Source organism: Falco peregrinus, chromosome 6 (assembly GCF_023634155.1).
Source record: "Falco peregrinus isolate bFalPer1 chromosome 6, bFalPer1.pri, whole genome shotgun sequence".
Lineage (NCBI taxonomy): Eukaryota > Metazoa > Chordata > Aves > Falconiformes > Falconidae > Falco > Falco peregrinus.
In genome coordinates, this window is record NC_073726.1 from 50,480,569 (window position 1) to 50,503,348 (window position 22,780).

Consider the following 22,780-nt stretch of genomic DNA (forward strand, 5'->3'; position numbering starts at 1 on the left):
GCTCCATCTGACCTACATTTCACCCATCTGTTACAAACCTGATTTATGGAAAACCCGAAATTATAACACTTCCTAGAAACATAAAGACTCATAACTTGGCCTTATTTTGTCAAGTCACATCCTTTTTTCGATACCTGTCTGTGTTCTTACTAACCCAAGATACTTACTCATAAGACCTAGAATGATACAGTTCCTAAGCCACAGCTGATTATCTTCTCTGATGTCAGACATGAGAGACACATAACAGCTTAGAAGTCAGGATAAGGGAATGGTGGAGCAGCACCAAACAGGAGAAATGACAAGCTTTGCTGTGTGATTGCCAGCTAGGAGCCTTAGCAGGTCAGTAATCGGAATGATTATTTATGCAGTGCAGACTTGCAAGGAACCACACATGTCTTCTTGCTAGTTTCAGTGTCAGAGCTATACGATGTCCTGTCACATTAAGAAAAGGAGGGGAAAGAGCAAGAGTGCTACAGAAAGGGCTCTGGGAAATGCAGCTTTAATAAATTCTGCTGCAGTATGCCATCTGTTCTGATGGGAAATCTATGCTGTCATAAATCTGAGTGTTGTGGCTAGAAAGACTATGGGCACACAACCTAAATTTGTAGATACTGTGTTGTGAAAACTACAGAAGAGCTGAGGCATTAATGTGACAAAGCTGGATTCTTTTCTGGTTGGGAATAATTCTTGAGAATGTTTTTCTCTCCTTTAAATAATTTATAATTACATAAGCTCTGTAGGTGACAAGTTTTGTAACATATAGCTGTCACAAATATTGACAAAAAATGGACCTGTGCTCATTCACTGTGAGTAGTTACTGAGTATAAAAATGTGTTTTCTACTCCTTCTGGTGGGCAGTCCTTTTACAAAGATAAGGGTCTGAAGCAATCACCAGACCTTGGGCTCTCTCCTGAGGAAAATCCAAGAGGGAAGCTGACAATAAACAAGATTAAAGTACCTGGGGAAAATCTGAATCTTTCTTCTATGTGTCTTTCAAGTCCTACCTGACTGAGCAGAAGTTAACAACAGCAAGATGCAATATAGTTAATTATTTTTAATTAAACTTCCTATTGCCCACATTCATGAATAAGGACTCCTTAAAGGTAACAAAAAGAAACCAAAAATGAGTCTCTGTTCGATGGAAAGTCTAAAATAATCTTTTTATTGCTATCTTTTATGATTCTCATGTGCACAAAGTACCTGCTAAATGATACTTAGAACTGGGATAATCACATCACAGGCAGGCTCATTTGTGTACACTGTGACAGCTCTTTTGAAAAGAATTTCTGTCTTTCTTCTGTGTCTACCGATGCTTTGTCCAATGCAACAAACCAGTTCTAACACAAACACCAATGGACTGTCAGTTTAACATTTGCCTTTTGTCAGTATCATTGATGTACAGGCTAGTCACAGAAATGCTGTGGAAAATTCTGACATCTTTGCAGGATTTCAGAAAAAAAGCAACCTATTTTTGCAGAACAGCCACTATCCAGAAAATGTCATAGACCACTTAGAACTGGGACAGGAGCTAATGCATATAGAGCAGGGGTCCTCAAACTTTTTAACCAGGGGGCCGGCGCGCGGATGCAGTGGCAGGCAGTCACCTGCGGCTGCTTGGTTTCCCCCCTAACCCCCGGCGGGGGGGTGGGGTGGGGGGGGGTGGGGGTTCTGTAAATACCGGGGGCCAGATTGAGGACCCTGGGGGGCCGTACCCGGCCCACGGGCCGTAGTTTGAGGACCCCTGGTATAAAGCATACAGCTACTTTTGTCAGTGTTAGGCATGCAAGGTCTCCCAAGGTCCCTTCAAAAAAGGCCATCCTTTCCATCTTGTATCAGTTTCCACAGTGTGCAGACCCACAGTTTGAAAAATCCTTTATTCAGTCATGGAGAAACTTTTTTTGGACATTGTTTATATTCACATGTTTGTTGAAACAGTAAATAGAATATATAAACCTTTTAAATATCAAGATACATCTCTAAGCAAGCAAAACTTGAATAAAAAATGTGCAGAGCAGTGGTAAGATCAGAGCTTGCTCATAGCTAGCGAGATAAAATATTAATGTCCTATATGCACCTTTTAAAGTACAGGTAATTGTGTGTAAATATGCATAAAAATCCACTAGTTCATTCACTTATGATAACCTCAAAATAATGAATTTTGAATGGACCAAAGGTGTAAGTCAGTTTCTTCACCTACTGGTATTAGCAGACTTTTTCCAATATACCACATTGCTTACAAAATCAATATTCATTCTAAATGATCCTTATGAATAAAGTGCAAGACAGCAGAGCATAGGGTTACTGATTGGAAGTGGTTGACTCACATCCAGTGGTTCTATTGGATCAAATCCCTGGATGGCTTTTCTACTCAGTATACCACTTTTACATTTATTTTGCCCAGGAACAGGAACCCACTATCACCAGGTTTTACTAGCAAGAATACTCTTGGGATAAAGATGTCCTCTCCATTAGGTGGTTCCAGGAACGGGCCACTTACACAAATGTGGGAGTTGAAAATTGTATGTCCAGCTGTGGTGGGGCTTATATGCACTGTGGAAGTGTGATTTGCCCACACCTCTGAATGCTAGAAGCTCCTTGTCATGGTGTAGTGATTTAAAAAAAAAAAAAGAAAAAAAGATGTCAGTGTTGACGTCTATGAGAAGTAGATAACGTATACATTGTTCAAACCAGACATGGGATAAACTTTCTTTATCCTTCCCACACCTTTTGCCCTCAGGTAGAAGATGGAGAGGACCCTGTGATGGCAGAATGGAAGACAAGGAAGCTCCAGCAGCCCTCATAAGAGGGAGGGTTGCTGCAGTGGGGAAATGCTGTGGAAAATATTTTGGACTGCTCTGCTGCAATAACAATCCAAATTTACTGTTTCCCTTGAAATGTATTTAGAAACTGAGCAACCGGCTACAGCACCATGTAGTTAAGACATCACAAGTTGGAAATAGCCACAGGTTTTCTGCTGGAATCAGTCTAGGATGGTCTCACACTAAGCATGACTGAGCTATGACTGAGGTGGTTCAAGTTTTTGCTTCATTCTGCAGGACTCATGACCTCAAAGAAAAGGATTGCCTTGCTGAAGCAAAGGGAAGGAACAGATGCATATATCCTGATTCTCAGTACACATCAATGTAAAGAGCACAGTTGAGCCACAGTAATATACAATACCTGTCAACATTCAGCTAAATATTTCACCAAAAGAGCTGAGGAAAATATAAGAGATGCATAAAAGTATCTTCTAGAAACTTTATGATAAGTTTTCACTGTTAAAAGGTAGACTTTCTCTAGGAGTTCAGTAATCAGTGTCATACTATTCTAAAATCTGGACTTGAAGAAGATGATAGCCACCAAGGAGATTATGGTTTTATTTATCACTTGTATTCTGCAGGAGAGACAGAAACAATAAAAATCAAAAACTCTGTCCTGTTCCTTCAAAGAAGTGTAGGTACCTGTCTCTGTGAGGTCACTCTGGGCACTGGTGGAATGAAAGGAGGCCTCTACCTGCCACCCTGACTTAGGCATCAAAAGCCTAAAGTTCAGTCTGGTGTCTAAGTGTTTGTGCTTAATAGGAAAGCTATTTTATGCCTCATATATAACAAGTCACTACATAGGAAGCCTACTACCAGGCACAAAGCTCTGCATTCTGCATGCCTGGGCATTGCTTTGTAGGGCACTGGAGTCCTTTGTTGGATCTAGACTTACCCAGTATCCCAGCAGACATGACATTCACAAGGAATTGAATTCAAATGTCCTGAGTCCTAAAGTAATAATACCTCAAAATCCTGTTTCTCAGAACAGAACTGCAGTGTCAACCACACAGAAAAGGAACAAACAAGCTATTTGTTGTTGGTAGGGTTACACTGCACTACCCACCCTCCTCGAACAGAAAGCTTAGGATGATATTTTGAGATCACCATCTGTATTATGGGCACCAGCTGTCAGAAAATTACTTCATTCTGTCAAAACTGGAGACTGCCTGTGATTTTGCTGAAGTGCCAGGACAGTCAATGTCCATGGTGTATCTAAGGAGTTGTTCTGACCTTCAGGTGAAGCAACTTGGAAACACAAATGAAGGCTAAGTGGTTTCCACCAGGCAAGAAATGCACCATTGATTTGAAACACTTTGCTTACTGTCTTATTACTATTATACAGCAGAGATTATGAAAAACGGGAATAAACGTCACATTTGTTGAGAGTCATGTGACAGGCTGACAGAAAATTCATCCATCAAGCTGTCTCTTTGGTCTATATAAAACTTATCAAATACATAGTATTTCAAAGTGCTTTATCTCTGCTTAAGTAATGAGTTAATAGCTGTACTGTCTTCCTAAGTGCCCTTGTTCCCAAAGAGCTCAGGAAATCATCCCACTCCTGTAGGATGTTTTCATGTCTTATGCTGATGCTGGACTGTTTTTCTCTTACTTCTATTGAAACCATAGACAAAGCTGTAAGTCTGTTCATATTCCCTCTTAACACCTTGTGCAGAATTTCGTCTACAACACCTACAGAGAAGGTCAAAGGGAGATTGTTACATCTGGTTCAGGGAGGAAAGACTGAATCAGCTATGCAAACAAAAAAGATCTGTACCATAGGATAAAGAGATTGACCTTTAGACATAGCAATAATAGTAGAATGAAACAGTCATAAAGATGTTAACCAAATGATTTGATCTGACAATCCCAAATCAAAATGAAACTTTTTGATCTTTCATTTTTTAAATTCTTTGTTGCTGAAATAAAATTGGCTTATGTGGGCAAGTTTAGTTAAGGGTCTAAACAAAATGAAGAATCCCACATTTGTCACATAACAAGTCCAGAGCTGATGTGCAACTGGTCATCTTCCGGACTTTATTTTTTGAACATAAATATTCACAGTAAGTCTTAGAATTAAAGTTTTATAATCCTGGTCATTGTGATAAATGGTTACAAGCTTTAAAAGGTGAACTTTTAGCTAAAATGAAAAATTCTCTATACACAAGAACAACCTCAGTAGCTGCAAAACTGGACCTTAAAATCCAGATTTATAACTCCTCAGGTTTTTACAGAATATCAGCGATACATGGACTGGAGTACATTTTCAGTGCAGACACACCTGAGTTAGTTCAATGGCACTAAAAGCATTGTCCAGTCTCCCCTTGAAGCTGCCCCATATGAGTCACTTAAGGTCTCAAAGCAGCATGAAAATGAACAAGCAGTAAGGTCTGAAATTTTTTAGCATTTCACAGACTCTTACTAGGAAATGTGTCCTGCTGTAAGGAGTCTGCAATGCGAATAAGATAGGGAATGACAGGGAGAGATAGCACTGAGGAAGTGGTCTGTCCAAAAGACCAATGGCTGACTGCAGTGTAGCATCTGTCTCCCCTCACTTTGTAAGATCATTGCAAGTGTTTTGCCCATTTTACAGGCACATTATTTGCCCAAACACAATTCTGATACTTATTTTGAAAGCAATATCAAAACATGATGTTGCTAGCTTCCCAGTGAGGTTAAAACACCTTTAAATGATATACATCTTGAATTTTCTAATCTGCTCAGCCAGAGAACCACACTGTTAACAGACTTTTGTGCTCCAGATACCACTGAAAAAATCTTTATTCTCTCTACTAGTGAGTGACCAAATGATCAGTGTAAAGATGCATATATCCTATAACCTGAGAAACCTGTGTTCTTAAAAGACATGTGCCATTTTTTCATTTGGATACTACTTGCCAGAGTACCAGGGGGTATAGAAACACAGGAGCTTCCCAGTATAAAAGGAGAGAGAAAGAGTGTGTAGCTACCATATAGACCTAAGACAGCCTGTGTCCTCTTTCGACCAAGGTGCAGTGCAGGATGCTTTCAGGAAAGGTGCCAATGCTCTCATAATGGATAATTATTTTAGATTATTCTGTTGTCTACCAGTGATGAATCTCATCTTAATGGCAGCTTGAGAGATCTGTGGTCTGCTACACAATAGAGCATTATCTGAGACTGATTATCTGAGTTCATTCCCCTTTTTGTATTCTCAGTAGGCTTTGGGGAATAACAGATGCAGCCAACTGACAGGCAAACTTTTTACTTTCTTTCCCCTCCCTCCCGAACTGCTGTGAAGATATCCATTATCTCAGTCAGCAAACATGCAAGCTCTTCTGTACCCACACCAGGAATTACAAGATGGTCAGCTGACTAAGATGGAGAAGAAACACAAAGGCAACCCAGGAGTCTGAAACATAAACTATCCTTTCTCTGGATGGCTACTTGGCAAAGACGAGAAGCTGCCTGGAAGGAACACGAGTGATATCTCAGCACCATGAACTCTCCGATCATTGCCACCTCTCTAACACATTTTTACAATGCATGCTGGAAAGTTGCTGTCAGTGATTGAACCAGTAGGTCCAGTGCAATGGGACTATTTCTGAATTAATGGTTCAAATCCAGGAAAGAAATATTTCATCCTGAACCTATCTCCTCTTCTTAGCCTCTTGCCTTTATTATGCCTTTAAGTTGCAAACTCCTTCTGAGGAACTTTTCCTAACAAAAAGCATGCACAGTGCCCAACACACTCAGGCCTTGCTCCTGGGTAAGGCCTCAAGTTTCTACCTCGGCAGAGTATCCAATACTATGAGTATCATCCTAATTCAAAAAGAATCATTAAATGTTAGTTGGTTTGGTTTTCTGAACATTTTACAATCCTTAAGGAAAGAAGTCAGAAAATATTATTGCTATATGAGTATTTTACTTAATGCTTTAAGCTTCCAAACTGGTTAGAGGTGCTAGAGAACATTGTGGGCATGTCATGATGCCAGAAGCACCTGAGAAAGAATCACGTTGTCCAAGTCAGTAGAGACTATTAACCAAACACTTGAGGCTTTTAACTGTGAGGAATAAAGAGCTGGAGGCATGATATTGGAGGTGAAAAGGCTACTGAAGGCATCCTTGGGGAATATCTTTTGTATTCTCCTAGGAAATAAAAAAACTTCCAGTGAGAGGAAACAAAAGACCTGAACAGCAGGAATATTTTGGGACTGGAGCCAGGGAAAAGAGTCAGTAACAAAGACTGGTAATTTTGCATGAATTGCTGTTTTGTGTTGTTGAGCACCAGGACACAGCTGGTGTACTGGCAAACCTGAGGATTTGTATTAACAGTATTGAAATTATAATGAAGTTTTTATTTTATGATTACAGATGTTGGTGAATTATTGTTATTAAACCTATTAGTGTAATAGTACAAATATGAGTTTCTCTTTGCTTACAGTCTTAAATGTTGTAAGTTTGTGAAATTAATTTTAGATAGCTAATGAATAATTCAAAATAATATAAAAGGTCAGTTGAGTTAAAAGCACAGAGGCAAAGGTGAAGTAGTTTGTCAGATTCAAATCGTTGGGAGTTTGGAGTGAATTCACTGCCTTCCTCTGTTACACTCTGGACAGGCACTTAGCAGTTCTGTAGGGTGATCCCAGGTACAGCAGAAGCAAGAGCGAGATCTGGGGTTGTTTTATGAACCACTGAAAGACCAACAGTCTGTTTTGCAAATTGGTTTCTCCCTTTGCCTCATCTGAAAAAAAAACAAAAACCCAAACACCAAAACCACCAAATATCTAATTACTCGGGACATCTAGATTTCTGTCTGCGTTAAGTGGAGCATCTCAAAGCTGCCCCATTTTCAGAAAGGAGGCTCATTGTGTTTATGTTTTTAGTGAACTAGTCTTTTCTCAGCTGAACAACCAACGTACTAACCATAGTTGTGAATACTAGCTTGCTACATAAGAGATGCAATTTTCAGCTTACTCAGTATAGTGACCAAGTTTCTTCCTTTTTTTTTTTTGTTTGTTTGTTTTAATATAAAACATGTAAAACAGGTGTACTAGGATATTTGGCTTGTTATGTATGATTTAGGCATATATGAAATACATTAAGGCAGTTCACTACCCTTATGAACTTGCAGTCTCTCTGGCTGTTAGACAATAGTTGGGATTTCCCCAGCACAGCTCTGTGGTTGCCCCTCCCTAAGCAATGGGATTTTTTGAGACAATACTTACTGCCAAGCCACACTAAAATGTGAAGCTCTAGTTTTTTAATATACCTCTCCAGGCTGTGGTAAGCAGCCTTTGGCAGCTAACCAACCAGCCAGTGACAGGTGCTGAGGCGCCAGAAGAAAGTCATGCTGCAGATAGAGTGAGCGCTGCACTCTCACAAGAAAATCTAACACGGGAGTCCTCAAATGTGTTAAGAGCAAAGAAAATTGCAAAAGGATCATTCTGGCCCACTCTTGCTACAGGAATTTGGAAATACACTGTGGCTAATCCCGGGCCTGCCGATGCCCTTGAAGCATTGGCTAGGACACACACGTGGACAATGTGCAAGTGCTACAATGAATCTCTCTGCTTCTGTACGTGATCAGCCAGCTCGACTACAAAATCATGATAACTGGTTTCTGCTAGAGAGTACTAAGGTTTATACCCTTTCTCTGATCTGTGTGTTAAGCCTCTGCTTGCAAAAGGAGGAATAAACTGCTTGGTTTGAAGACCTTGGGAAAGAACTTTAAACTCTTGTCTGTCTATGCACATACTTTGAGACATATAAACAAAACAGCCTTTGAAAAGCCAGTCCTTGGAAATCATAAAATAAATATTTTCCACTTCCTTTTAAGTGCAGTAATTCCTCAGATGTTCCACCCTCTCATGAAGAAAATTCATAATGATAAAACTCTATAAAAACCTCTGATTAGACAAAAGGTTTATAATCCTTAGTGCTTCTACTATGTTGCTAGTCATTCTTTTTTTAATTCACTTTGCAATGAAAAAATGTCACCCAAAAAAGTGAAAAAGTTGAATGAGGGGTGATAACTGTGAGGTGCAGAGAAAGGCTAGTGAAGCTGGGGTTTTTATGTGACTCCCTGTAGCAGCAGAGCCATTTACGTTATGCAAGTCTGTATGTTATGTGTTGCACACGTGTGTATGCATGTTATATATAATTGTGCACTTATACACAGATGCACGCACAAATTTTTGGCTATTCTTAAGGAGGCTGTAGCACGGTTTCCTACTTGAAGGCAATTAGAAAAAAATAAGCATTAATCTTCCAGCACAGCCTAGGCAATGACAGGGTAATATCCCTCATTATGTTGCCAGCAAGCTTCCTGGGCTGAGAAGTTTGTTCCTTTCTTGTCCTCTTGGCTGAGCCTACCTACAGGCATGCCAACAAGCATTAAGAGTTATAATGCTTTCTGCTATGACACCTGACTCATCAAGGTACTAAACCACCTGCTTGATTTTGAGCATGGGAAATATTTCATTATTCAGGCACATTCTCAACTCCTGTAACTGAACAGGCATTGGATTAGTCAGAAAATGGAACTGGCAGCATTTACCATCTCATTTCACACAGACTACCAAATGGTGACAACAAATAGTCACTGCTTTCCTGGCCTCTATCTGAACTAGTGTGTTGGAGCCAGCAGGCAAAGAAACATTTTCTGTAAGTCCTCTGTTCTCAAATTTTTTTTGTACATTCATTTTAATCCAGGGCAAATTTCTGCTTCCCATATGTACAGGCAGTTCCCATTGCTTTATAAAAGATTATACTTGCAGATGTGGGAGGGCAGTAATATCCATCTTTTCAGTATGAGCGATGTTGGAAGCCTCACTGTTGGGGTTTGTTTGCAATGGAACAATATTCCATGTATTTCCCAGATACAGCATCAAAGCTTATGGCTGTTTAGCACAGTTCCAGGTCAAAGCCTAACAGTAAAATATTGTAATCTTAGTGAGAAGATCATGTTCAAATGCAAGTGGAAATGGGAATGACCCTTTCCTTCAAAGTACAGAAAGCTACATAAAAACGATTGACTTCAGAAAATGTGGACAACCTGCATCTTCCCCTGAAGTATATGACTGTCAAGAGGCAAGTCTGAAAAAGATTGTATCCATTTATTTCTTTCACATGACTCAGCACTGGGAAGCAGAGCAATGCTCAAAATGGTTTCACAACCAACAGAGCAGCTTAGAGTCCCCAGGCAGAAGACAAAAGTAAAAAATTTCTCAAATTGAACTGTAAATGAAAATAATGTGCTTCTGTTCAGTACTTAAGGCGATCCAGTATTTGTATCAACAAAGTACTGTTGATTTAGCATGATTATGCTGATGCACAATTTAGTTGATGGTAGCTTGGAGCCAAAAGTGCCTTGTGATTTCAATGCACATCAGAGTATTGAGGTAAGGCCAACAGAAGATTCAGATACGAAGCAGTTCTGAAAGATCAAGTTGTATTTCTTCATTTTGGATGCCCAGATAGTCATTAGGTGAAAAGACAATGACTGCTTTCCAAAGCTGACCTTACATGACCAGCAACAGCACGTATCTACCTCAATATCATGCCCATGCAAAGGTTCTCTGTCACCACTTAAAATTGTACTGAAAAGCTTAAAAATTAAAATTCTACAAACAAGTCAAAATAAAACCCTGACATAAGGATATAGCTATTACACTATTCAGCTGGTTTGTTATGGATGCTAGGACAAGAACATGAATCTGCGTATTGAAAAATAAGTAGATTTCTTCTTATTAAAATCTATTCACAGGTATAGTTCTGCAAGAGCTCAACCTACCTGGATACAATCTTGACTTGGGCACATGTCCAATAATAGTCGAACAGGAAAAGGGTCTGCACAAGAAATTAACCTTCGTGAAACAACTTTTCAAAGCAGAACTTCCACAGCTTCACATTGTGGCACATAAATCCAGAGACCATCCCTCAGTTATACCTGTATTGACGGTTCTGCTCTACCTTTGTCATTAGCAATGACTTCTCTTCTGCAAAGGGCTTCTGTTAGGTTTTCTGAGTGGTTGCTTCTGGCAGAGTTTACTGCGTAATTAGCAGTATTATCTTCCATAAGAGGGATGGTACATATCAGACTGTGCATTATTAACTAGTCATTGCCCTCAGATGATCTGTTAGATCTTTTCAGATTGATGTTACAGATTGATGTTATTAATTACAATAGAATAATTTGCTTTACAAATACTGTAATAAGTAATTCAGTAAATTCTAGCAAACTGTATTTTCTGATCAAAATACTTTGGGGGTCATTGTCTTAATATATTTTATCATTCTTAATATGTAAATAAAAGAGGTTAAGGCTACCATCCTGAATAGAAGTCAAAATTAAGCTTATTTTTGAAGGGAGAAATATTGCATATTCAGACACATGCATGAGAATGTTCTATTTCACATATCACTAACAAATGTACCAAAGGAATATATGTTAATTAATTTTTTAAGATGACCAAGTCATAATCTTAAGCAAATACATACCAAAAAATTACTGAACAGCAACACCAACAATCCAACAAGAACTGCAAAAAAAAGAGATTTTCAGGATTGTTTTCTCCTAAGTTAACAAGAAAAAAATAGAACCTAGTTTTAAGAAATAGGCCAGGAAAAATGCAGTGTCCTGTGTTTTTAGAGATGCGGGGTTTCTGAGAGCAGCAGCCTGCCAAACCAGGTGTTACAGCACCCTGAGATGCCGAGATGGTCTGTATTGACCCTTTCTTTCTGAATAGAAATTTCACACTGGGTAAGAGCTGTCCTCTTAACAAACCTTTTTCTCAAAGTAAATGCATTTCATGGAAATTTTTCTTTAATGATAAATTAGGATTTTTCCAATATAAAAACATTCCACTTACTTCTCAGCAGTTCAGCAAGGTTTCTTACAAGTCATTCTACGACAGTGGCATCTATGACAGGTAGCCACCACATCGACATGGTAGCAGACCGGCATTCCTCAGGCCAAACTTCAGCCAGCAGCTTAGCTGAAATCGCTGTGATGTCTAATCTTCTGAAAAATCACCTTCACTTGGGAAAATAGAGAAGGTAATATACTACCCAGTTCTCAATAACTTGACAATGACATTGCTCTCCATATCTCTAATGCTTTAGGAAATTTTAATTTATTTACAGGTATCCCATACATTTTCTTATATTGTGTATTTCTTCCAGAGGTGATGTCACATAGAGCTACTGGATGTGTGTGAATTCATCCTGTTTCCTTTGAGCAGTTTCTGAAGGCTGAGTTTATTTGGTTGATAGCAGACGGAGCATGTGCAGATGTTCCTGTCTTATATGAGTAGAAGCTTTGGAGTGTTAAATCTAAATCCAGTTGTGGGAAGGATACAGAAAAGACAAAAGAAAATTGCATTTTCATTCACTGCAGGAAAATTGCTACTGACCTTGAGAAAACCCTAAGAAAAATGAGTTTGTATGAAGTAATTTTTACTGATGTACCATATGAAATTCTGCTTAAGGTACTGCAGAACCCTGTGAGGTAGTCAATATGCACCAACATTTAATACACATTCTGTGAACTATTAACATTTAATTCAGGAGTATTCAGTATAAATTCATTTCATATCAACAGTAATGAGTGCTTTTTTTCAGATTGTGGCAGTATTTGTTCTTGACTGTATACTGACTGTAGGCTGATTGACAATTTCAAACCAAATACCAGTAGCCCAAAATAATGTACTCCCACTCTCAGCTTGTGCTTGAATATTCAAATCTGCAGATGTAGGAGTAAAATAGAAGACAGCGAAGTGGAAAAAAAAATAATTAAATCTTACTGAGATTCCAGGTGCTGGATGTTTGACATTGTCTCACCTCAATAAACATTCTTGCCTTAGATAATTGGACACTGCTATCAACCCCACAGAAAAGTTTCAAACTTAAGATTCTAGTCTTGTGAATTCTTGTGTAACAATAATTCTCATAGAGTGGACCAATGAATCACTAAGCTTTTTTACCCATTTCAGCATTACTGGATTAAATCCTGAACATGCATTTCAAAAAGATTCCCATAAAAATAAAAGTTCCAATTCTCAAAATCAGACAGCTCAGTGAGGCTGGTTTCTTCCAGTGTGAGCTTTTGGGCTGGAGCTGTACCAGCAAGCTACTTTGTGCATATGCCTCCTCATGTCCAAACGGCTGAAACCACAACATTTAATCCATGTTAATATGTTAATATTAGGCACTGTATATATATGCAAAATGAGTTTAAGTGCCTGTTATTTCACTTGCATAAACAGTTTGCTTGTGAAACAATTTAGCGTCTGGCTTTACAGTGATAATTAATTATTCATGTTCATTACTACATTACTGCTATGGATAAAAAAGGAAAAGGCACTTCAACATGGAGACAAAATGAAGTTACATCTTATTCTTACACTGTTTTCTTAGCACAGAAGAATCTGTGATACTTACCACTTATGTCGTGTAAAATGGAGGCTCTTCAAAACGAGAGATGTTCCCCCGCTCTCTATATTCCATCAAGGCTGATACCTGGAGAATAGGCTTAACTGGCTTAAATTTTGTAGTTCATGCATGTGGGACATCAGTCAAAAGCTACAGCCTCCCCCACTGAAAATTAACTAAAAGGTCTTTTTCACATATTCAGGCTTTTAGGCTTCACAGAAGATTACAGAAATAGTATCAAGACTTTAGAGATTCTGCAGCCTCCATGGTCATGCAGCAAGTATGAAATATTTGGGTGTTTCCAGTCCTTAGTTAATCTCCTCTCCAGGCAATAAATGCTGCTCTGTAAAGAAAGGATAGGCTTCAGGAAGCATAGTGAGGTTGCATGGTTTGCTTCTCTGAGTTGTTTTAATCATGTTACAGAGACTAAAAAGACAACACGAGCCAATGAAAATAATTTCCATCAATATATTTTTTTCACTGCCATAAAGTATTGCACTTTTATGATTAATCCCTTCAACACAAAGGAAAAAGATTAAAATGCTACCTGAAACATACTGAAGATTTACTGGTTTCTTTGGTGTATCAGTATGTGATACAAAGAATTGTTTTGCAGAGTAAAAAAAGATAAAAAATGTCAGACTGTCTTTATTTCCTTCCCACTTCTGCCCTTCGTTCTAGGTGTAGGGTGACTGAATGTTCAGTATATAGAGAACAAACAAATTACAGGTCAGATTATCAGTATATGTAGGCTGGCATAGCCCATCAGAATCAAGAATTACTTCAGTTTAACTAAAAAATCCATCCCACAAGTAGGACTATCTCAACAATTGATATCTCTGGGTCTGTGGCAGAGCAGAAAATAAATAACATGCAAAATGAATTAAGTGATTTTTGGACTTTTTCTAACATGTCAAAATGTTTGGGGAGGAGAGGGGTAGATATATTTCAGGGTAACTTTAATGTAGACCTAAATGAAAATTGGAAATCAGGCTAGAATTACAACAAACCAGCTCAGAACAGGGAAGCGGCAGAACTCGTTGTGATAACTCCTCCTCTGCAGCCATGATGAGAGCCTAAAAGCCAATCAAGCGGGAGGTGGCTCGTGTTCAATGCCCTAGATTGCCCTATGAAAACCTTATGTAAACCAAGGAGCTCTTTTCTTTATAATAAACAGAACTGTTGTGTTTCCTTGCTTCACAGGTATGCCATGATTTGGGTGTTAGAAGTGAGTGTTCTGGGTAGAAAAACAGGAATACAGTCAGGTTCACTTTTCTCAGGAAGAAGTTGTGGGAAACAAAGAGATCTAACAAAAAAGTAATGGTGTTTCCACAGAAAATGCCAAACTGACAGAAAGTTCATCATGAGTCACAACATGGCACAGAGTGTTTTATGTTTATAGTTAAAGGAAGGGATGCATTCCAACCCCTGAAGACACACCTAGTGTAATTGCAAACTTTATTTCAGGTCCTGATGTCAGTGGTAGAAGAAGCAGCTGCAAGCCCAAAGGAGGCTGCAAAATCTGCCCCAGAAGCAGATAAATGCAAGGGTAGCTAGCTTGAGCTGCCAGGATGGTGATGTCAGCAGGTCCCAAATTAGCCAGCTTCTACCAAGGTCAGTTATTTGAGCACAATGTAAATATATCTACAGCATCTAAAAAGTCCAATGCAGCTGTGACTCAGAAGCCACAGGCTACAAAACAGTTCCTCTCTCATGTAAGTACAGTTTTACATTTTACCCAGCTGTGTGTTTTTCATAATTGTATGTAGGAGGCAGCTTCCAAAAGGATCAACTTGGGGCACTGACCAGTCAGGAAGGATTAAAGAGTTCTTCCCAGGCCGTACAAGGTGAAGTTCAAGAGGTTTACATCTTTGGGTTTGTATGAGTAACAGTTACTAGGCACATGAGTTAGCATGTATCTTTGCTTTCTGCAGTCCTATATTTCAGTGTCTCCAGGATAATGGTAGAGCAACGGCAAGACAAATTATCTACAACCAGTCCATGGGTTGTACCAGGCACATACAAAGGAGAATTTGGATGTAAAAGGGTATGGCACTGCCAGAACTTCCACATCTTCCAAGCCCCACACCAGTGCTGGGCCAGTACGAATGGAAAGGAAGAAGAGCTGGAGAACACGTGCTCTCCTATGCTGTCAAGTTTATTCTGAAAATCGTCAGTTCTTTTCTTCACAAGATAAACACATCAAAAATATCTCCAAAGAGATGAGCTGTAGGAAGACAGCATGCATGTCTCAGGAATTACTAGTTTACGAATACAAAGAACAAAGAACCATGGAGGCTTACACATATAACTTTAACAGACTCCTATTCAATCCTCAAAGTTAATCTAGACTTGTCAGAGTACTTTAGTTCTGTAGGAGTGTGCATCAGTTCTCTTGGAACACACAACCTGACTTAGTGGGCTTGAAAATTAACACTACAGCACTCAGCTAACTTTCTTTACTGTTCTTAAGAAATTTTCAGTCTTGCATCTCCAGGAAATGTGATCAGATGTCTTGAAATAAACATAATTTATTATTATTATGCTGACAGGTTGACTTTTTAATGTTTGTTAATTCATTTCCCTGAGTCTGATGTGCTGAGAGAAGGTATGTCTCGTCTCAACTTCATAGAACAGGGGTCATCATCAAATCACTGATACGTCCCACACATGGTTAAATAAGACCACCACAGATCTTTCTCCTATAATTATAATGCAAGGTAACTATGGTAACGATAGTTGGCAAATCTTGTCTTTTAAATGGCTTCTGTTGCACAGGTTTTTATATCTTCTTCCCCCTCCCCCTTCCCACACACATTTTCTTCTTATTATATCAAGAAGATACGGGTAACGATTACAAGATATATGGATTCCTGTCCTCAGTACTACTAAAGATCATTGCTTCATCGAGATTGGCAATTGCATTTAACCCAAAGTCAGCTCAGAACACCTTCATATTTTACGTTCTCAAGACTCATGCAATCCAAGATTCCTGTTTCCTCATACATTTACTACACCAATTCATATTGCCTTTTTTCACCAAATTCTAATACTTTCAAGAAGCATTACTGAGATGAATCAGCTTCAAACAAGGTTAAAATCATAACATTTAATGCATCTTAGAATTAAAATGCATAGAAATTTCCTTCTTTGTACTGCATATAGTTATTGGTACTCGTACTCTGAGCTAAGAACAACCTAAAGGAAGGCTACTCAGTTTCTGTAGAAAGTGTTGTCATTTATTAGTATTTCAGCCTAAAAGGAATCCTGGTAGAAAGCTACTTAACTCAAAGATTTATGTTGCCTGTGAGCTGACTGGCTACATCTCCCCTGTTAACGTCTTTTTTCCATTGACTCACCTTTGGTTTTTGGCAGATGCTGAACAACCTGTTCGTTATAACACTGGTGATGTGATCATAGTATGTCTGGAACTACTTGTTTTATAGAACAAAACAGTACTTTGTTCCTCTGGCTAGTTTAAGATTCATTGTGTTTCTTCCATCCATCAAATCATTTTAATCATGAACCAGATATAAAACTACTCCCAAAAACTTGGGCTGCACATTACTTGCAGCCAAAAGTACAAGGGCAGAGTTAAAGGACTTTCTCTAAGAAAAGCAGCATTGATCTTCTAATTATAATATGTAATGTTATCTTATCAGTTATCAGTACAATGTTATCGGTTCCTTGACTATTGGAAGAGTAAGGTTTAAAAACAGATAAAAATAAAGCTGGAGCTGCAGTATGCAAAGAGATATGGAAAAAATTAGGTACGCAACAGGATCTGCTAAACTATCTCCATATTTGGGTTTTAAAAATGGCTTAAACCACAGTGACAAAATTCCAGAAGGTTAAAAAAATGAAATCTATGGGCTAAACTCAGCACGGATATAAATCTAGAGTAACTCAACTGTAAACAGTGGTGGTGTTCCAGATTTACACCAGCGTAATTGAGACCAGAATCAGCATCATTTATTAAACTGTAGAGGCCGTGTTCGTCTCTCAGTATGTTTATTTAAGTCTCATTAGCTACTGAGAGGGAACTGTATACCTAATGGCCTGCAATGGATAGCAGGCATAGGAGCAGGGAAGGCAAAGGGATTTTCAGGGCTTAAGAAATGCAGTTGGTTCCCCAGGAGAGGGGCTGCAGTCCCTCTCTTATTCAATTATTTATTTAGAAAAGTAGCAATGACCATATACAGGGGGATCATGAAGTTACAGTGATTATATCTCTATAACCAGTCCACCCATCATATTAAAGTGTAGCTAAAAAGTTCTAGCCTACTTTGATAGGATGCTGCCAGTAAATGGTATAGCTTTTTGAGAGAAGGTTGGTCTTTTCTCCTACCTACACCTGTTTTATTCCAGCCTGTAGACACGTGTTCAGGCGTGTGAGGCAAGGCCTTTTGGGAATAGGACAAGAAATGTAATTTAGTGGCTGCTTGACAGACTTTGCATTCTTGGGTCATGCCACTATAGTCACAGCTCTTAATGAAACAAATAGAAATCATTTGATATCTGTGCTAGTTACAAATACAGATACAGTAAAATGTAGCCTTCGTTCTATTTGGAGAAAACCCAGGGAAATGTAAAATCAACGAGCCCATGTGGCTCAAGAAAAATTCCAGTTTATCATGAAAAATGGTGCATAACAAGTCCAGAGCTTCTTATTTCACATAGCGCATACACAGAGAATGCCTGTATTTGTGATGTATGTTGAAAATCATTCTCTCTGGACTTGGTGTATATGGCCATATTTTATAACACAACTTTAGCACTAAATTGTGAAGATAAGGAAGCCTTATATTCCCATTTTCTTCTTGATCCTTAGATCATTTAGATGTCAGTCTAAGGTGAGTTAACCAAAAGATCCCCAGATGTTGTTACAGAAGGTACTTCAGCCCTGCTCATTCTATTACGCCAACCAAAATATCACCCTGTGTTGAAGACCTGGAAATTTCTGGGGACTAAATTTTTCTTTATCTGAAAATTCATGCTTCACTGTAACAAAAATAACAAGTTCATTCTTTATTTATCACAAGTAATAGATGAGTCTAAGGAATGTACTTTTCCTTCTGTGGCTTAGATTACTTTCTCCTGTCTAGTACTGGCCATTCAAGAAGACTCATCATTTAGTTTATTCCAAGTAAGAGCTTGCATGACCGCACTGAGAGTTTAAGTATATATTCCTCATGCACATATAATTCCTTATGCATGAAAATTGGCATTTTACCTTGTTTTTTATGCAAGCACCAAAAGCAAAGCCCTCTCTCTCCTTTAAACCACTCATAGTGGTAAAAATTCTCAAAACAAGGGAATCTGTATATACATAAAATACTTTAAATATTTCCTTCCCTCTCACCCCCTTTAAAAATGATGTTTCGATGCAGTTAAGGCCTCCTGACAAGAAGTGTTGGAATTGTTTTGAATTGCTTTCTAGCAAGACTCAGTGAGCAGACTCCTGAAGAGACTATCTTAATTAGCCCAGCTTAGGGCAGCCTTTGGTCCATGCTAAGTCCTGAGCTAGCTAGAATAAAAGGATAACTTTTTTTCTTCCTATTTCAAATTCTGCAACAAGTACAATTCAGCTAATATGAGAGTCTGGCCAAACAAGAAAGATAAAAACTTTTTAAAATACCATTCCTCTGCCAAATGGTTTGTCAGAGAAAAATCTTTTTGTAACAGACCTTTCTAGATTCAAAATCAGCATCATGCTTAGTCCAAGCTTCCTTTTAGATTTTTAAGAGCTGAAATGATATATAATAATGAGAAAGACTATGGATCTCTGTGCAACATATAAAAATGTCAAAGCTGATATTTTGGTTTTGAAATAACAGCATGGTATCTTAGCATAAAGCTGGTGAGTCATTCACATGCTAAACATTTGGAAAGTCCAGATGCTCTTGGGAAATTTGTTTTTAATAACAAGAGAGATTTGTTTTTCTTCAATTTCTTTAGAACTGGAGATGAGAATGATTCTCTTTTCTCCAGGTTCTGAACATGGTTCACCAGGTTGCTAAGTATTTCCTGAGGTATCCTAAGCACCTTCAACTGTCACTTGAACAGGAACTGGAGTCATGCTGAAGCCTGTCTCCCAGTTTGATTTTTTCACATTCACTTTGACAAGAATGACATCAGCACCCAGGCTGAACTAAAACAACATAATTATTTTGCTGGCCTTTAAACAGTATCACTGCTTAATAATAGGGAGTCATAAAGATACAATTATTCCCAGGGAACGGACCTGCAACACTCGCACTTCCGTAATCAGACCAATGACTTACCAAAATCTTTCACATTGTGAAAAATATAATTGGAATATTGCAACATTCATAGGTTTTAGGTTATACTTACTCAATTCTTGATTTGGCAGTTTACTTAATTAATATCAGAGATGCACAGATAATGGATGGTGAGAAATAAGATAAACTTGTTAACCTCCATACCTGCACCAGGTTTCTGTTACATTCATCATCAATTATTTCAGCCTTCATTAATCAGTTAGTCGAGATGGAAACGTAACATACAGTATTTTGGATGGGCAGACACAAAACAAACAGGTAGGCATGCCCTCACAAGACTTTGCTTAAGGCACCGCGCAACCAGTGCATGGCTTCCTCCAGTGACTCCCATTCTGTTGCGCAGCTTGCCGTTAAATTATGTTATGTGGCTGGTGTGTGCCTGGCACTGCCAGGAAGATAAATAAATTTGGAATGAAAACAATTTCCTATTGCATTTATCATTAAAAGTTTATTGCCTCTATGGTAAACTTTCTTAGACTACAAGAAAGTAGAAAATAATCCAGGAGGAGATATATTTTCATTGGAACAGAAGCATGACATAAGCCACAAGCTATCTAGATTAACAAAATATTCTGAGTAGTTATTCAGCTGTGTTTTTCTCTCACTTATAACTAAGCCTTGATTAACATTAACTTTTAAAACAGATGCTTTGTAAGCATAGCCCTGAGAAATGATTCAAACAGCATTTCAGGACTTACAGACATTTTATACTATTTGGAGGACTGACACACAGCATGAGAAGAGTTTGTTCCAATCCATTTTGAAAAAATAATGTGCAAGTCTTTCAAACAACCTTTAGGCTTTCTCAGATTACTAACAACTATTTTGGTTAACACTCCAGGACTTAACTCAGACACCTATTTATTAAGAAATCAAGAAAACATTTTCTAAACAGTAGACAAATGAACCGCATTCAGAAGCTCACCACCAGTCACTTTTTGCATTACTGAATTAGCATTTTGGAAATTACTGCAGAAGAGATCACCATTTTTATACAGTGTCATTAGACTAAGATCTTCAAATGCCAAAGATGAAAATGAAACCTTATCTGCCAGAATACACTGTAAGTGATATCAGTATCTCCTGTACCCTTAGGATACAGTTAGAGGGAATTGTTTTCCCTGCTAAGTATGAAACACAGTAAAGGTTAAATTGGTTAGTGGCTTGAGGTGACACATTTTTCAGACGTTCTGGATGAGATCGCCCCTGAAATTCTATTCTAGAGGTCAAAGTCCTTCTTTTTTTTTTTCTTATGGTAATAGGCAATGACTAACTGAAGCACAAGAAGAGCGCACAGGTTTATTAGGTGTTTCACAACTATTTGGAAAATGTTTACAGCTTTAAGTGAGTTAGTGGTTGAAGCTGGTGATCAAGCAGAGGGTTTGGTAATATAGAGTGCTCTGTGAATGAATGCACTGAAGGAAGAATAGCACTGGCTGGAACATAAGCGATTGCTTGTGATTCTAGCAGAGGAACTGCAGTCATCATTTAGTCAATGATGTTTATTATTAACTGTGAAGTTTGAGCTTTAGGCAGCAGAGTGGGAAACCACTATGGGTGCCGTGGAAGTAAATGAAGACTTTTGTCCACTCAAGATACTTACCCATTTGAGATATTTATTTTCATTCTGAATAGAATAAATTATATTAAATTCATTCTTGTTTCCTATATATAACATAGCTGCATATTCCTGTCCTCTATCAGACCTTTATTGCTCACAAACTAATATGCAAATTAGGATTAATACAGGAAATATAGTAATTATGAAACAGTAAACCAAGAAAAAATTTCCTGACTGTTACTGTTAGCATAAGAAAACACAAGATGGTCTCTGCTGTGGTGACACTGTCAGCAATTTACTACAACAGAAATAAGTTTTGGGAAAGTCTCTTTGTTTTTTGCACCTTTCCTAAGCCATAAATTATTTACATCCAGTCCACCCAAGTGCAATCCATGAGTGTTAGAGGACTCCCCAAACAACTCCAGAAACTAAAAGCAAACCAACAAAGATGATGTTCCACATTTTCCTTGAGCCTCTGTCCTTAGGAAGCATGAAAGTCAATTTGTGCTTGTGCCTTCTTCAGAATCATTTTTCTTTTATGCTCCATTGTACTTTGAACAATTTGAGTTATAATATGATACATTTGCTCAAAGTCAAGGTGACATAAAATGGTAAGCTTTTTTCATAACAGATAAATCCTGTCCACTATAATGTCATTTTAAAATTTTGGTCATCAACCTGAAGTTCAGGGACCTATTTAAACTGAAATGAACCATGTAACAAGATATTAATCAATAGAGAATACATATCAGGATCTCTTATAATTCCAGTGATTTTATATTGTAGCAACTTTATTACAGGAAGTATTTTAACTGTAAAGGTGGCACTCTTGGCTAAAGTCTTGTGTAAAAGATTTTCTGTTTATGTTTCAAACAAGAAGTGTAAATTTAATTTACAATAATGGTAATAGCATTACAGCTTCACAATGACTAAGCTGCCGTGGTGGCAGATATTCTAAAGCCATACAAAACCCACAGAAATGCAAAAAATGTAAGGCTCAACCTTAATATTTCTCAATTATTCATCAGAAATTCAAAGTGACCTGCCACTAAATTTAGGTTTTTGTAAACAAATACTGCACTGACAGGAGTCACAGAGTTTGCCACAGAGTGCTATAAGCATGCGTTAAAGCAGATGGCTTCTCTAAGTTGCACCCAAAACCATAGGAGTTCTCATGGTGGCATGTGGCTCTCTCACAAAAGAACGAAGCTGGATATTTATACAAAACTTGGGAATTTCTTAAGGTCTACATTCAGGACTTACCAGTCTCAATCTTTACACTGAGCACACAATCAAAATAAAAATATATCAGATGTTTCTTAAGCACGTGGTTGACAGGCACCATATGGGAAGTGGGCTCACCCATGTCCTCATTATCTTCAGTGGGTGTTTTGTCCCTTGGTTCAACTGCAGCACAAGGAGAGCCTGCCCTAGCAAGTTTGAGGAGCACAGACACAGCACACGTCCTTGGGACGCTTGTTGGTGCAGCCTGGTGCTAGGATATAGTGACCTCAAAGTGATGTCAGAAGCAGAAGCGTGAGGTTTCTCAGTTGCTGCAGCTGCTCATGAAGGACCATGGAGCAGATACTGACAGTAAGCAGTGACAGCCTTCAGCAGACCCATCACACCTCACACACTGTACAAGTTTTGTAACTGACTCCTGCCTCACCACGTGATCTGCT

The 22,780-nt window shown here is 38.4% G+C and overlaps 1 long non-coding RNA gene across 1 annotated transcript in view; it reads left to right on the forward strand.

The window, feature by feature from the left end:
- Positions 1-8,620, forward strand: part of LOC114013652 (uncharacterized) — a 43,941-nt gene extending 35,321 nt beyond the window's left edge. The window contains exon 3 of the long non-coding RNA XR_003556757.2: positions 2,738-8,620. This is a non-coding gene — a long non-coding RNA (uncharacterized LOC114013652). The remainder of the gene's footprint in view (positions 1-2,737) is intronic.
- Positions 8,621-22,780: the final 14,160 nt, after the last annotated feature.